General features: G+C 40.6%; 1 long non-coding RNA gene across 1 annotated transcript in view; it reads left to right on the top strand.

Moving 5' to 3' along the window:
* Nucleotides 1-246: 246 nt before the first annotated feature.
* The window catches only part of LOC115289896, a 37537-nt gene continuing 24525 nt past the window's right edge, over nucleotides 247-13258 (top strand). Inside the window, exon 1 of the long non-coding RNA XR_003907858.1 lies at nucleotides 247-631. This is a non-coding gene — a long non-coding RNA (uncharacterized LOC115289896). The remainder of the gene's footprint in view (nucleotides 632-13258) is intronic.

Raw genomic sequence — 13258 nt, 5'->3', positions numbered from 1 at the left:
GTGTAAACGGACCCAGAGTTGAATATTTATCCACTGCAACTTAATCTGAAGAGACGTTCTTTTAGCATTTAGGGTTTGGTTGAATCCCACAAAAACCCAGCAATATTTAGAACCAAAATTGGATGCCCTGTCCTTAGTTCACCTCCCCATATCAGACTTCTGTGGGTGTAAGTAAATCTCATGATGTTAAATTGTATTGTGACATCTATTCCATTCCAATTCATGTCAGAATGGAATTCAACATCTTCTTTGTGGTTGAAATTATGTTGTAGTTTTCATTAGAGGTTTTCTTCTTGATATTTTAGAGGTGTAAATTTACATATTCCAAAAGCAGTCCTCCCTAGGCATGGAGAGGAGGCTCTGAGAAGGGGAAGGATGCAGTTTCACAAGTGAGTGGTAGAAAGTGTTTTGTTAATCCTTAATAGCAAAACAATAGAGGAAAGATTTGAGGATACCCCATATAATTAATAGAGTAGAACTAAGCATAGTACACATGCTTCCAAGAAGATCACAGAATGCACCGTGGAAATAAGCAATACAGTGGTTAATCGCTTCAGAGAAATCATGCAGAAAGTACTACACGTACCACATCCAAGAGAATGACCAAACCTCTTCAAAATCATCCCATCTGGTAAGTCTTTTCCAAGCTCAAATCACCCGGCCATCCTTAACCATCCTCCACCCATCAGGTGTATAAAGCTAGCCATAGATCTTCAGCAAATAACAAAATCCTCCTGTCCATCTAAAAGACCCAAAAGTGTTTTGTAAGCTCAAGTGTGGAAGGAAAGAGAAGGACAGATTACCAACTTGGGTATTCAAGGGAGGTATGGGGTGGGGCAATGGTGTTTGGGATCATACTAAGAACACAGATAAACTGACCTCATGCATGAGGAAGAGGATTCAAACTCAAATCAAAACCATGTCGTTCAGAACACTTTCAAGAGCAAAACATGATCCTCTGGAATAACTGTACTAAGCAAATGAGTCTTAGTCGTGTCAAATATTTCTGTGTTTAAGAAACAGATTTTTCCATCTCCATTATTCATAAACCAACCATTCAACTCTGAAAGATTTTTAGATCTCTTTCATAGTCCCTGAAATCTGTGTTGATATCCACAGTTGTCCAAACATACAGGATTGAGCTGTTATGATTTTAATTAAATTTGTGCAAAGTGTCATATTAAAAGCAAATCTAACCAAAATACGGTGAAGCAAGAGGGTGAGGCTAAAAACAATATTAACAGCTAGTGTTTTGCGGTTTCTCTTCAAACACCAAAGGAGATGAACTGGGGTGATGGAATATTGGCTAATAAATTTCCAGAGGAAAAAAGAAGCCCCCTCTCTTTTCAGTCGTTAAGCACAGGAGAGGGAAGGACCTTAGTTAAGTATTGTTCATCCTGTTTCTCTAAGTTCAATTCAGTGGAATGAATTTGGTGACACACCAGGGAATTCTGTAGCAAGGTAAATTTTGCACCCAGAATATTTTATGTACTAAACATATACTTAGAGCTGAATTTTCTAAACATAGGCATTGAAAAATTCAGAACAAAATACCCACAGAGTCTTAACTCTTAGAGGGCTAGGTGAGGGGACATCACCATCAACTTCAAAATACAGTGTATATAAAACATTGTTAAATAGGTTAATGTGCCAATTTTACTTGTCTTCCTGCAGCTCTGATCTAAACAAGTTGCACACATAAGTGATGCTATATGCATAAGGTTTTGCATTAAGTTTGCAATGTCAGGTTTGTTTATAAAAATCATATTTTTAACTGCTGGCCCCTGGGGCTCTGTTCTGGGCAGTTACAAATTCCAGCCAGTTCGATTCTGATTTTTAAAGAAACAGTTCTCATTTCCATAAACTTTCAAGGGAGACATTTCAGACTTGGAACAGAACTCTTGGTTTATGTTTTCTGTGGCCTTCCAAACTTACAATTAAGTTTATTTACTTAGCACAGAAACTGCACTCCTGTTGGCCATGACTGGCGGGTGGCCACCACCAGCGCTTGAGGGGCTCCCAGTGTTTCTATTCCTTCTCTTTCCCTCTCTCTGTGCCTGACCACCACTACTGTGAAAAACTTTCCTCAGTGCTTTTGAGAGCACTTACCAAGCTATTTGGAACTTTTAACTCCATTCATAAACCTAGTGGCAGACCGGTAGTTAATAAGAGGCAGAAATCTTTATAGTCATTTGCACAGTGGTTGAAATCCTGGCTTCTGTAATTTATGCCCCACCATAACAATGCTCATAAGCAGCTGTGGAACAGAAGATTCCTGGATCTGCTGCCACTTCAAGGAAAATACAGAGAATTTGCAGAATATTTATGAGAAATAACTGCATGTATTTTGCTTTGCAGTCCATCCAAACATGTTAATGTTGGAGTAGTTTTTTTGCACAGAATTTTAACTTGATGTTTTTCTCCATCCATTTCTTTTTTTACCCCCTATTTAGCTTAAGAGCACTAAAACATAAAGGAAACGTGATTATGAGGTTCTAGAAATGTGCTGTAGCTGGGCTTCCCAGATAAGATGTTCATTAAAGGAACAGCCTTTTATGTTATGAAAACTATGTGGATTACTACAGTGTGTCTCGAAACGTCAATATGGGTTGGGGGCCAAACGGTCATGACTCTCACAGCTAATTACTCATGCTCCATCCAGGAAGTACTCTTGTTTGCAATGTGGCTTAAGCTTGTATAAACTTGATTCTTTGATATAAAAAAATTATCTAGGGAAAAATTATGTGTTCAGTACAACTCACCCGGGTGAGCTTTCAGGGTGAGCTGATCCAGGGAAATGGACAGACTAGAGACCTTCTTCTGGACGCTGTCCATAAATACTGCTCTGCCATCTCTCCTCTCCAGGTAACTCTCCTATATTCCATTCAGAGAACTCTAGAATACTCCCTGAGATGCTATAATTTACAAAGTAATCTCTGAGAAATGTCATTTTTACATGGCAAATGGGACTGAGGTAGGAGTCACATGGCTGATGGCACCCTTGCATTAGGCACCATCTGTGACTATTTCATAACACTTACAGTGTTAGACTTTAGAGCTGCATCATAGAATTGTAGTGTGGGGAAGGTAACAGATTTATCTAAGTCCATTAGTATGTACAGACAGTTGTCTGTCATCTTAAAAAAGATTTCTATCAACATCATCACCATTTTTAGCCTCAGCATCCAAGACTATTCATGTAGTGCTTATTTATCAATAGCACCAGGGTATCTTTCTAATTTAAAATATAAATAAATAAAATGTATGAAATATCACTTTTGTCCATTAGAAGGATCCAGCCTCAGACACAGTAGTAGATAACTGTTTTTTTAACCTCATGTCCATTTCCTCTTCTTGATAGCTCTTGGGTTTTCTTGGGGGAATTACCTATTTTCTATTGTGAGTAGTTTTGGTGGCCTGGTAAGGCAACATACCATTAGAGAGTTGAAGAGGTCTCTAGATATCCTTTCCTTCTTCCTTCTCCCAGATTTTGATAATGATCACATCACCCAGCAATCTCCTTGAGTATTCCCTAGAAATTCTGGAGCCATTTTCATTTCCCAATATGTCCATTCTCATAGCCAAAAAGTTATCAGTTATGTCAATTACAGTCCATAAATATTTCTTAAATCTCTTTTTTATCCCCACTTCTCTTCTAGGTCATAGTTAGGGCCCTTGGCATGAGTCCCCTATACTAACGAAATGGTGTCCTCATCAGTTCACCTCCTCCCACCTCTCTCCACCCCAACTCTGCAATAATAAAAGCAACTCAAACAAAGTAGTTGAGACCTTATGATGGTCCGGGCATTAAACTAAACACTTTTTAAAATCTAATCTTCAGGGGCCCCTGGGTACCTCAGTTGGTTAAGTATCCAACTTGGGCTCAGGTCATGATCTCATGGGTTCGTGGGTTTGAGCCCCACATCTGGCTCTGTGCTGACAGCTCAGAGCCTGAGCCTGCTTTGGATTCTGTGTCTCTCTCTTTCTCTGCTCCTTTCACCTTGCACTCAGTCTTTCTCCCAAAAATTATAAACATTAAAATATTTTTAATTTAAAAAATCTAGTCTTCATAACTCTCCTGAAGTAGATATTATTTTTCTCCCTTTAAAGACCAAGAAAGCAAGGCTCAGAGATCATAAGAAATTTGCCTGTGATCACCCAGCTAATACCCATCCTAGCCAAGATTTGAATTCAGTTCTGTATGGTCTACAGCCATACCACCCTGAACGCGCCCGATCTCGTCTGAATTCAGTTCTGTATTACTCTAAATTCTGTGCTCTAAAGGAGGTAGAAATAGTTATATCCTCTCACACAGGTGGCAGAATAATCTTTCCAAATGTTATTCATTGCTGGAAAGCATTTCTGAAGTAAAGCAGGGGCCTCCCACAACAGGTGTCCACCCCTCACTCATATTTTGCTTGAGCACCAACTCCCAAGGTGCCTAGCTGACTGGTATCAGAACTTGTGAAGGAACTTATAGGAGTTTCTTCTTTTGTGATTATAGGAACAAATATTACATTTCTCAAGAAACCTGGAAAAACAGGCTATTGACCCCTGCTCACAAAAGAACTAACTCTTGCCTTTGCTATGCTAAAAACATTGCCTTGTATTTGAATGCTAAAGATACTTTTCCTTCCCCATGTGATAAGCATCTAGTCACCTACTTCAGTCACTATTGATAAAGATTATGCTTGAGTCTTCTACCAATCTATGTTCTGGGAAATTTTTACATACCAAAGAATCTGTCTTCAGAAATCATTGTCTAAGGCAATTGCCACTTCTATTTTGTACCCCATACGCTTTTTCAGTAAATAAAGCTGACTCTCCAATCAGTGCAAAGATGCCTGTCTGGTGATCAGAAAGAAGCCAAAGCTCTCTCACTCCCTTTCGCTGACATCGTCCATCCTTCATCCTTCGGGGAGCCCTGGACCTGCCTGAGCTGGACTCCGGCAATTCATTTTACTGCTGACAACTCTGATGATTCTATATCCATGGGCTGTACAATAAAGTCATAAACAAGTGAAGCTTTCAGAGTCTGCATGACTTAGCTTTTCTAACCACCTTTCTTGCTAATCACTATGCTCACCAGAGACCCAGACATTCAACCATCCCTGACTCCTTCGTGTCATCAAACAACACTCTCTTATGCCTCCTTATTTTTTTTTGCATATGCTGCACCTTCGGTTAGTAAGGCTGGTTCTGTCTCCTTCCATCAGGAAACTCCCTGCTCAGTCTTCCATAGGCATCTGAGATGTGATTTCTCTCTGGGACCATCCATGGATTCCCCTGGCCAAAGTAATCTCCACTTCTCCAATATACCCATTTTCACTTTGATCTCCTCTATTTGAGTCCTCATCACACTGTACTCTGAGTACTTGGCTTATGCATTTCCCCCCTCGACTGTGGCTTCTTCAAGGTCTGTGCTTTATTGGTTTTCTATCCCAGCTTCTGCCCTGCCCCACTTTATCCTCCACCTAGTAATCCCACCTCTACCTTCCCTATCCCTCCTTTTATGGAATCTACCACAGGACCTCTCAGCTATTTCTTAAGAGGCCAAAGACACACCTGCTCAGAACCCCTACACTGACCATTCTTTCTGCTTAGAAGGCTCTTCATCCAGAGGTCTATCTGAATGTTCCTCTTACTTCATTCAGTTCTCTGCCAAATGTCAGCTCCTTCAAGAAAACTTCTCTGACCATTCACATAAGATATAAACATGAAGTCACAACCGCCATCACATCCTTCACCCTTCTTCCTATTCTTCACACTGACCATCATCTGTCACTGTTACCTACCTGGGTGTGTATTTACCGGTCTTCCAAGCTGACTGAAAATGAAGCCTTATTAGGGCAGGCCTGTGACTGCTTTCTCAGTGCTATACCCCCAGGGCTTTTACCAGCAGCTACTTAGTAGGCATAAATGAACGTGTGAATCTCCTCCCCCATTATCCAGTATTTACAACATTGCCAGTATCACTTCAGGGGCTCAAAACATATTTGGTAGAAGCTGAGTGAATTGTGGGATGAATTATCAGGAATTGCCATGGAATTCCCCTTACAAACCTGACAGGTCATAAAAGCTTCTTACGCCCAAAGAGATATTTCAGAAGTTAATTAAATAATAAGAGGATCCTAATTTGACAGACAGTAAAGCAGAACAAAAGAGAAGAGAGAGTTCCAAAACGTAACTCACAAAATTTTTTAGAGATGTTGCACTGCAGGATCTTGTGACCCACTCTGTCACAAATGTCTTCATATATAAGTCCTTCCTGATGTCATCTCCAGACAGAAACCAGCTTCTCCTTGTTAGCCCACAGCCCCTTCACAGACAGGAATGCTCTAAATCAGGAACCCCTAATCCTTTCCTTTCTAAGTGAAACAAAGCTGGAATTCTCATCTGGGACCATGTCCCAGAATTCTATTTAAGTCCATTTTAGCATAACCTTTGAGCTATCATTAAGTCTTCTTGGCCTGAAAGGAGCCAGGTGTCACGGGAAAATACTCCTACTCTCTGCTCTAGCTGTCAGGAAGTAGAAGGAAACCCTACAGTTCCTCCCAATGTTATTTTCTCCCTCTTTTTAAGTGTCCTGAGGTATCGTGGGATAAAATATTGACCTTCGTTTGTGAGGCAAATGTGATAACCACTACACTACAGAAACCGATCTGACCTTCATTTGTAAATGACTATAGTTTCCTCTTTAACAACAATGCCACTTAATCGATCTTTCTTTTTTTAAAGCTTATTTACTTATTTTGAGAGGGAGAGAATGCTCACCAGAGTTGGGGAGGGACAGAGAGAGAGGAAAAAGAGATCCCAAACAGGCTCTATGCTGTCAGCACAGAGCCCAGTACAGGGCTCTGTCTCACAAACTGTGAGATCATGATCTAAGTCAAAATCAGGAGTTGGTACACTTAACTGACTAAGCCACCCAGGTGCCCCTCAATATTTATTTCTTGTAAATACAAAATATATTCTATGTATTTTGGTTCTGTGAAGTCTCTCTCTCTCTCCCTCCCTCCCTACTTCTACCTTTCCTTCCCTCTGCCTCTCCTTCCCTCCTTCCCTCCTTCTGAGATCACTGAGGTTTTAAGTCTGGGTGACTGAGTCCAGGGATGCTATTGTATTAGAAATTCTAAAAAGGTTGGGACGGAAATTAAGTTTGAGGAAAAGAATGAATTCTACTTTGAAAATTTTGAGTTCAAGATGGTATTGGACAGCCAAATTTGGCTTCTCCAGAGTCAAATGAATATGGGTGCCTAGCACTCTGGTCAGATTCTGCATGATCTTTCAATTCACTTCAAGCAACACTTGTGTCAACATATTGTGGTAGTCTTTCCTTCTCTAGGAAGGAAGGAAGGGGAGAGAAAGAGAAAGAAAGAGGTTCCAATTCCAAAAATAATTCAATTATTCCCAAACATGCATTGAATAGCTATTATGTTCCAAGCACTGTCATCTGCTTTTTATGTATACAGGACCTGACATAGCCCCAAGCACTTAGTAGCCACTTTATACATAGTACAAAAGCCTGAGTATTTAATCTGAATCCTGGTTCTTTTATCATGGTGAAGGTGCAAAACCCTAGCACTTGGTGTTCAACCAGTAGCAACAACTCTCACATGTTTACAATCCCTTCCAACTCTTGAGTTTCTGTCCCCACAGACTCATGTCACACCCAGTTTGCCCAATATACTCAAGCTTCCTCAGCCTGACCTAGAATGTTCTCCTAGCTCTCCTCCTCCTGTTCTGTCCCCTCCTCATGTAGCTCTTCCAAGGGACATCTCTGAGCAGTCCCACTCTCTCTGATCTGAGAGGGCTCTAAAGTCTGACCAAACCTTCAGTACTTGAATGTAAGTCCCCACCTACCTTTTGCTGTTTCATGTGAAATAGTCATTTCTTTCCCACTAGAGCACAAGCCCCTCCAGAACAGCAAACCAGCCTGACTTATTTTGCAGCTTTAGCCCAGTCTGAGTTCAGGATAGCTCAATGAGTACTGGTTCCTGAAATGAGCCACCAACATCTCTAGTACAGGCATTTGTATCTGAGAGGACATATGTTCTGACAGAATTGACCCAAATAAGCACCTGTTCAAAATGAGCTGCCATAAGTGAGAGTCTGAGACTCTACCACAGGGTATAGTTTGAGTAGCTTTGCTGAAGGATTTCCCTCCTGCATGAATAGCTGACGATAAGGCCCTCCTCCCCATTCCTGCCTGGACCCAGAGGTAACTTCAACAGTTCCTGGAAGATAGGAGATAAGGCAGGTGTGGTTCTCTGCTACTCCATTTTCATCTGGGCTCCAGGCAATTGCAGGGTAGACTCTGACTTACAGAGGGAGGGGCTCTCACACCCTGTATATCCTCCTAGTCTACTTCAGGATTTTGCTGCTTGGCCATTCCCCTGCTCAGGCTCACCCTGTGTCCAATCAGTCTAGATGCTTCCTCATTCCTCTCAAGTCAATCCAGGAGCAAAGTCTCTAGACCATGTTGATATCTGAGATATCATTTCCATCTATCCTTCCTTCATAGAATGCTTTCTCCTCTTCTCCCCTTACTCCCTTTCTCTTCTCTTTTCCTTTCCTTAATCTTTCCCACCTACTTAATCCCAAAGAGCCCTTCCAAGATATCTGGATCCAAGCTCAACATTCTCTCTAGCTCACCTTCAGTACGACGACCTTTTCTTCATGATGACATTGACGGAACTTCTGTATGTCTTTTCCACCTGCTCATCTAGTTTTTCATATTGGACTGAACTTGCCTTCTGTTTTCCTTTGCAACATTACAACAAACATACAGGGAGAAATGACTGACTTGGCAACAGCTCTCAAAACTCAAGGAGGAAATTAGCTAAGGAGCAGCTCCAACCAGCTGCTGACCCCATTCATCTTGAAATCAGGGCATTGGAAGAAGAAAGAGGAAAGGAAAATCACATGCATAGCTGCAATGGTACATGCTTCTGGGTGGGAATGTGTCAACACATAGTGAGGGTGAGGGAAGATTTTTTGTGCACAGAAGAGAAATCTATGTAATGGGACAAGAGGCAGATCTGCCTCAGTGGTTATGACAAAAATCAGGGGAAAATATTCTACTCAAAGGAATTATCCTGTACCTACTAGAGAATGGCTAATTCTATCCCACTGCGTAAGTTGCCTTGTGTTTGCTGGGTTGTAACTTTAGGTATGTGGGCATGCAATTAAGATTTTTCTGGAATCACCTCACTTAACCCAATGACAATGGAGAGCAGGATTTCTCCTTCTTAATAGCTAGTTCAGAGCCCAAGTGGCAGTCCACCAGCAGCCGACATGAGGAGAGGCTGAGTGGCAGTTCTAATTGACCATTTCTATCCATGTTCCTCTTAGGAACATACAATATGAGCTGTCACAGCTTCCTGCCAATCACAAGAAATCTGACCCAGAGAAAGCACCATCTCAGCGAGAGGACTGTTTATACATCCAATGAATTCAGTTTCCGTTGCATTATCTTCTTTTTAGGCCATTGCAGAGAAAAGCCTGCCTAATCGTATCATAAAATCACAAATTTAGTAGATTATAGACGATGACTTCAAATATAAATATGTCCTTTGGCTGCCCAAACAAGAGGCCATTTAGCATTTGACATCATCTAGTGTTAGACTCCAAGTGTGTTCTTTTGGAATACTCAGGAGCTTTGCAGAGTCACAGCTTCCCAAATATTTGGGAGGTGTGCTGTTTCAGGATGCAGAGGAGAAAGAAAAACAATGAATTTGTGTTCTGATGTGCAATGAAAAGAGTTTCTAGATAAGCTATTTTCCTGTCACATAAGGGGTTAAGGCAACATAGGAGATTTATGCAGAGAAATTATATGCCACATTTGCCCGTTTTTCCCCTTTTTATGGCCAATGAGAGATTTTTCACTCTGATACAGTTTCAACAACACACATGTCATAAGCAATGGGGACTGGAAAGGAAGAGAAGACCACAAAGGCAAACTAACTAGACAGACATCAGCTCACCAGTGCCACCTGCTCACACTCAGCTCCAGTGGAACCATCTTGCCATAATAAGGCCAGACACATGGATTTCTGAATGTCTCTACAGGTGGTTAGTTAGCAAGGTGGCCACACAACCACAAGATGCACCAACAGGGAAACTACATGAGAAAACACGGCTTTTCAGTTTGTGCCTGCCACCTTCACTCCATCAAGGGACACAGCTGGTACCTTCTCTCCCAAAGTTAACAGGGAGCTGTGCAAAAGATGACAGAGCTTCAGATTCCCCCACCCAACTCAGCAGTGGGGAAGGAAGGTTGTCAGACAAAGAAATGACCTTCCAAATCCCCCATCCATGAATGGACACTCAGTGTGCTTCCATTTTCTGAGGCTTGTGTCACTCAACTTTGCTCACCGTGATTACTTCTGCAGGAAAAGAAGTATGGCAGCTTATATTATGGTTCACAAATATTCATGGCCCCCTCTCTGGAGGAGAATTATATTTCACTCCCTTATTGACTGGGCTTGGCCATGCGACCTACTATATAGTCCATGGAACTATGTGGAAAGTGATGTGTGTCATGGACATGCAGAAGTTTTAAGAGCCAGTGTGTGTCTTCAGGCCCTTTTCCCCATAATTTATGACCAGCAATGTCCCAAGGGGACATTGCATAGTCGTCTGAGTTCTGGATGAACAGAGAGTGAACATGGTGAACAGGGAGCAGTATAAAGTACACCCAAGATGGATATGACCATAATAACCCATACTGTTGTAAGCCACTAAAGTTTGGGACTCATTTGTTACTGCATCATAACCTGGCCTATTCTCACTGACACAGTCACTTTAAGAAAGCTTATGGACCATCTATAATAAATCTAAGAATGGGGGCATCCTTGCCTGAAAAGTTCAAGCATTTTCTTTTTCTTGTCATGATCTCTTCCTTACCCATTCTTATCTCTTGGATTAGTTTTATCCTTGGTTTATTAGTCTAATCATCCTCAAGTGGGATGTGAGGCAGAGCAAATCTCTAGAGTTCATAAGTGAATACATATTAGGCAGATGATGGTGGTTAATTCGATTGGAAGAAGTACAGTTATAGAACATGTTATCCTCTTTGAAAATCAGTTTGTTATCTTTGCAATAGACACATTTAGCCAGTTTTATAAGAAAACATGTTGATGCTATCTCTTCATATTAGAAAGGTATGGTCAGGAAGCCATTTGGCAAGAAAGATCTGTGATAACATAATGCAATGTTGTTAGATATTATAAATTTTTTAAAAAGTATCTCAAACTTAAAATAGTTGAGAATAATGATAATGTTCTAAAAATCAGACTACATGTTGGATCCTAAACATAAAATCCACTATATAGCAGAGAACTTTTATCTCATTTAATGTGGTTACTATACATTGATTACCTTCTATATACACGGCATTGTGTTTTTTGCATGAAGCAGTTTCAAAGATTATATGTTTTTATTTAATAATGAAATGTAATATCCATTTATGTTTCTTCTAGAACTCATAAGTTTTTATCTTATTCTTCTTCAGATTTTAAAAGCTAACCACTTCAGCAAGCAGATTATCTAAACCTGAGTGGATAAGAATGTTTCAGAGTTACCAATTACACCACTAATTATACAAGAGAAGCAGTGACACAGAAAGTTTATGGTTTGACATCACAATTAGGAAACAACATTCCAGAACCATGGAATGTTGGATTTGAATGAAAGCATCTAGGATCTTGAGGCCCAGAGAGGTTTAGCAACCCACCAACAGTGGTAAAGCTGAGTCCAGAGTTTGAATGCTGCACACCCGCCCCCATGATGTTGGTCCTCTCCTTATAACTGTGTACTGACTATGGACAAGACTCAGTTAAGGGATCTTATTTAAAATGATAGGTATCTGGGTGACTCAGTTAAGCATCCGACTTCGGCTCAGGTCATGATCTCACAGTTCATGAGTTCAAGCCCCACATTGTGCTGAAAACTTGGAGCCTGGAGCCTGCTTTGGATTTCGTGTCTCCCTTTCTCTCTGACCCTCTCCTGCTCACACTCTTGTCTCTCTCTCAAAAAATAAACAAATATTTTAAATAATTAATAAAAATAAAATGATAGAAATTTGTTTCAAAAAACAATAGAGAATATGGTAAAATTAGGAATATGGAAATTATTAATACCAACAATCCACTCAAAATAGGTACTCCATTTAGAAAAAACCTAACAGTCCCTCATGAGGCCTTGGCTTAAATGCTTTCAGTGACTAGGGGCTCACTGCTTTTTGAGGTGTCTATTCCATGATGAGGCCTTGCTAGTTAGTCTTCAAAGACTTAACAAAGACTTCCACGGGATGAGCAAATGGCTTCCTCATGGGCATTTCCATAAGCTGGTGATAGTTCTACTCTTTTTGACAAGATTTATCTACTGCAATGGTTTTCAAACAAGGTATGATTTTTCTTTCCAGAAGACATGTTTTATTGTCAAAACCACCAAAACTCCTACTGACATCTAGCACATAGAAGCCAGAAATGCTGTTCAACATTGCATAATGTACTTGACACCCCCCACAACAAAAATTATCTAGCTCAAAATGTCAGTCATGCCAAGATGGAGAAACTGATCTAGTCAAGTGTTGTTTGATACTATAGCCTTCCACATATCTGGAAGGGGCTATGTTATTCCTTCTAAGTCTTCTTTATGCTAAATACCTTCAGGTTTCTTATTATTCTGCATATGACTTAATTTCACCATCCTGCAATGGCTCTGTTAGAAATTCTCCAGTGTGTCCTTGTCTCTCATTAATTGCATCAAACAAAATGGCACACTATCCTCTAAATCATACGTAGATCCAGGAGACTGTTAACTCCCAGGTCATAGCACAGAATGTGCTTGATGCACTGAGTAGTACCAATAAACCATCACTAGAAGCCTGAAAATATCTGATGTCTTAAATCAGAATGTGGATTCAGCAAGACACCATGGTATTTAGTAACAGTAGGAATAATGGCAATTGCAAAAATAACACATACTATTATTTATTGAAAGCTGATGATAACAGACACCCTGCTAGGGGTTTTACATGCGTACTCTCATTTAATCCTCCCAGCAATCCCATGTGGTAGGTTGTGTTATCATCGTTTTACAGATGAAGAATCTACTCTTAGGTTAAAAAACTTGCCTAAGGTCATGAAGCCAGTGATCTGATTGGTCAGGACTCAGACCTATATCCCATGTTCTTAATCTCCACAATGTGCTCTAACTCACCATCCTCAAAACATGGCACATTTCACAGAAG

The sequence above is a fragment of the Suricata suricatta genome, chromosome 4 (genome assembly GCF_006229205.1).
Source record: "Suricata suricatta isolate VVHF042 chromosome 4, meerkat_22Aug2017_6uvM2_HiC, whole genome shotgun sequence".
Taxonomy (NCBI): Eukaryota; Metazoa; Chordata; class Mammalia; order Carnivora; family Herpestidae; genus Suricata; species Suricata suricatta.
This window is presented reverse-complemented; position numbering and strand designations above follow the sequence as displayed.